The 4,109-nt window shown below is 38.4% G+C and overlaps 1 non-coding gene across 1 annotated transcript; it reads left to right on the top strand.

The window, feature by feature from the left end:
• Positions 1-1,677: 1,677 nt before the first annotated feature.
• LOC122646939 lies at positions 1,678-1,784 on the top strand. Its single transcript, XR_006330741.1, has one exon. It is a non-coding gene; the product is annotated as a small nucleolar RNA R71 (small nucleolar RNA).
• Positions 1,785-4,109: the final 2,325 nt, after the last annotated feature.

Genomic DNA, 4,109 nt, shown 5'->3' with positions numbered 1-4,109 from the left:
GGGCCCTAAAGAAGCATTAAAGATGTTCAATCAAAGCTTCTTATTACCAAAGGAAATATCTATTGCATCTGATCTACAGTTGATGTAAGCATTAGCAATAGCCAAGAATGGACGTCCTAAGATAATTGACTGTAGTTTCCCATTAGTTTGTGTTTCCATGTCAAGGAGTAAGAAACCCACAGGAAAATAGAGCTCATCTACTTTAACCAATACATCCTCAATGAAACCTCTAGGCACTTTAATGGAACGGTCAGCAAATTGGAGAATAACCTGTGTAGGCTTCAATTCCCCAAACCCAAAATCAACATAAATTGAGCTAGGTAAAATATTAACACTTGCCCCTAGATCAAGAAGTGCTTGCTCAATGGCTAGGTTGCCTATGGTGCAAGATATAAGAGGGGCTCCTGGATCTTTAAGCTTAGGGAGGAGTTGATTAGACAGGACTGCACTAACCTACTTCGTAAGATGGATAGTCTTAGAAATAGGTCTTCAGCTGACGCTTTTGAGTGCATAAGTCTTTCAAGAACTTAGCATAAGCTGAAACTTGCTTGATGACATCTAGAAGTGGGAGGTTGACTGGACTTGTTTGAACAATTCCATCATCTCTTCCATTCTTGCACCCTTCTTGCCAAATGCAGAAGAAGATGGAGATTCTAAACAAGAGGAAAAAGGGGCTCTAGGCATGTAAACATTAGGGTTGTTATCCTCCCCAACTTATTCAATCTCATGGTCCTTGGAAGCTTGGAAAGCTTTAGGACTGGGTTCTGGACTCTGTTAGAATTCTCTACAGGGGAATTTTGTTTGGGGTTTCTCAATACTCAGCCACTCCTTAAATTCATGACTACCTTAGCTTGTTCATGGAAAACTCGGTTACTAGGCTAACTGTTAGGATTTCCTACCACTTAACTTGGTAGTTGACCTTCTTCTCTCCTACTTATGGCATTAGCTAACTGACCCAACTGAGTTTCTAACTTAGTGAGAGATTGAGTATGGGAGTGTAAGAACTAAGTGTTCTGGTCCAACCTATTCAAGGCACGCATCACCTTTTCCTCTAATGATGAACTCATAGGCGGTGGAGGAAGTGGTTGTTGTGGCTCTCTTTAGGCATTCTGTGGATTGGAAAAATTCTGCCTATAGGGTGGAGCTTGGAATCCATTAGGTTGTTTCAAACCAAAGTTTGGGTGGTTCCTCCAACTGGGGTTATAGGTATTAGAGAATGAATCATTACCCAACTGAGAGAAACTCTGTGCAGCCTGGGCTTGTTCTTGAACATATTCAGGGAGTTGCCCAGCTAAGGGACACTCACTCATATAATGAGAAGGATTGGCGCAAAGAGTGCACACATCCTGAAAGGTTTGAGGAGAGTTTGTTGGCCTAGAAATCTACCCTATAGATAACAAACTATCTAACTTCTAAGAGAACATGTCCACTTTGTTGTTTATGGCCAACAGATTGAGCTACCTCATAGAGGCCACCTTTTCTTTGGGTCTAGTCATGGGAATTTCAATCCTAGAGGCCAACACATGATGCAATGAGTTCTCACTAAGGGTCTCAAATAATTGCCAAGCTTCATTCTCACTCTTATGCATGAATGTACCTCCATAAGAAGCATCCATCATCTGTCTATGTCTATCAGTCAGTCCATCATAAAAGCATTCAACTAACTGCCACTTAGGTACAACATGATGGGAACACTTTCTAATCAAGTCCTTAAGTCTTTCCCAGGTCTCATGAAATTTCTCACCATTAATTTGCAAAAAGCTAGTGATGCCTCGCCTAATTTGATTGGTCCAACCTATAGGGAAATACTTTTTCAGAAACTCTTATTGCATCTTCACCCAAGTAGTGATCACTACAGCATCCAAGGAATTGAGCCATTGTTTGGCTTTATCCTTGAGGGAAAATATGAACAAGATCAATCTCAGCGCATTTTCAGAAAAATTCTGGATTTTAACAGTTGAGCATATCTCTAAAAATTCATCTAGATGTTTGTAGGGTTCCTCATTGTTAAGTCCATAAAAAGATGGGAGCATCTGAATAACACTAGATTTATTCTCATATTGGGTTGCCTGAACAGTAGGAACCCTAATGCATGAAGTCGACGTATAGGTCGAGGGAGTGAAGTGCTCACTCATATGGGCGTTGATTTGGTTCGTTCTCTCCCATTCTTTTATTTTTTCGAATTAAACGTAAAGTTTTCTTAATTCAAGGTCTAAATCGGTCAATGTAGGATGACAGGAACGATGACCAAGCATCAACTAAACTAAAAACTATATAGAAAAAAAAGTAAACTAACGACAAAAGACCCATAACCAAGATGAGAAGACATCATAAAATTAAACTAAACAAATCAAATAGAAGAGATAGGGTATATACCTGTAACGCCTAGCTCCAACGAAGATCGATCCTCATTTGAACTTTACCGCATCTAAGAATGAATAACCAATAAAAAGAAAATTACACATATGATCTTAAGGGGAAGGGGGAATAAAATTCTGTTTGAATAATGATGAGATCAAAATAAAAGAATGGAAAAGAAATATGTGCATGGGAGATGAATGCAAGTTCGACAAGTTGGGCAGAAAATGGCGTACTCGTCTTTGCTTTGCAAACTGGGCTGCCTGCAAAACAAAATAAAAGCAACTTAGGCTGAACTAAAATTAAACTAAAGGAGAAATTAAAAAGAAACATTCTGATTGCGTTTTGTTTTTTTTTTTTTTTTAATCTGAAATTAGAACAAAAACAAAATAGAAAAAGAAACAACTAAATCAATCTTAGCAAACCATGCTTTGGTTCCCCGGCAACGGCACCATAATTTTATTGTATCTTTATATGATAAAAAATAAAACCCTATTTAAACTAATTAGAATAGTGGTAAATAGGGATCGAATCCATGGAGAACTGAAAGGCTAAATTTACTAAAGTTGATGTGAATGTTATTTTGAAAATCAAATTTGCAAAATTCAAAACTAAATTAAAACTAAGTAAAAACTAATTAACAAAGAAGTAAATTAATGAGAAGAAACTATCCTTAGGTTTTGAATCAATTTTGGCATTATTACCTAATCTCTAGTGCATACTTCGGTTGACTAAAATTGCAAGTTTCAATGCAACCACAAAAAGAAATACGATTACAAGCTACCCTAACTATAACCTACCCTGTCAAGCACTATCGTCTATCACTTTCGTTTAGCACGCCTAGTTTGATTGGTTAAAGGTATCATCGGTGTTTGCCAAAGATCATATACAGAGAAACCATTGTTTGAATAGAACAAGTGAATCCCAGAGACAAATATTCTAAACTGATTTAACTATTAAAAATCATCCACAAGGGAAGGGGTCTTTAACATCAAACAATCAAGTATGCTTTATAACCAAAAATCTAATAATAATAAACCAAAATTTCATCCAAATCTAAGGATAGAAAGAAGATTTAGCCTCTCATGGTGCGAATCGGCAGGAGGACGCTTTGGAGATGATGACCCATGGAGTCAAAACACAAGAGGCTGAATTGATGCAATGTTGATTGATGGTGCTCAATGGAGGCACTGGATGGAGGTGTGCTTGGCGATCTCTGTGAGTTATTGTCCAGGAAGAAAATCTTGGAAGAAGAAGAAAGGGTTTGAAAAGAGAAGAATAATGGTGGAATGATGGAAGGGGGCTATCTAAAATTCTAGATCGTCCTTGAAGGGAGAGATTAAAAATAAATAAAAAAGAATATATCCAAAAAGATTTTAGAGGAGTTGGGAATTTTGGAAGATGGGAAACTATGGAGAGATTAGAGGGATTTTGGAGAAAAAGAGAAGAAAACATGGAGGGGTTTTAGGAATGAGAAAAAGAGAATTTTAGAGGGCCAATGGGATTTTACGGAGAAGGATTTAGGAGATGGGAGAGAGAGAATCGTGGGAGAGGGGGACTGGAGAGAGAAGTGGGAGGTATTTTAGGAGAGATGGAACCGTATGAGAGAGTGATAGGGAAGAGAGAGAGATAGAATTACAGCCTGATGAACCCCAATATACACGGACCAATCAGAAGATGCCACACGTCCCAGCCCAAGGAGATGGGCCACCCCAGAACCAGAGGAGAACCAAGCCCAGGCGCAGATCGAA

Source organism: Telopea speciosissima, chromosome 11 (assembly GCF_018873765.1).
Source record: "Telopea speciosissima isolate NSW1024214 ecotype Mountain lineage chromosome 11, Tspe_v1, whole genome shotgun sequence".
Classification (NCBI taxonomy): Eukaryota; Viridiplantae; Streptophyta; class Magnoliopsida; order Proteales; family Proteaceae; genus Telopea; species Telopea speciosissima.
The sequence above is the reverse complement of the archived record's forward strand: the minus strand, read 5'-3'. Positions and strand labels throughout refer to the sequence as shown.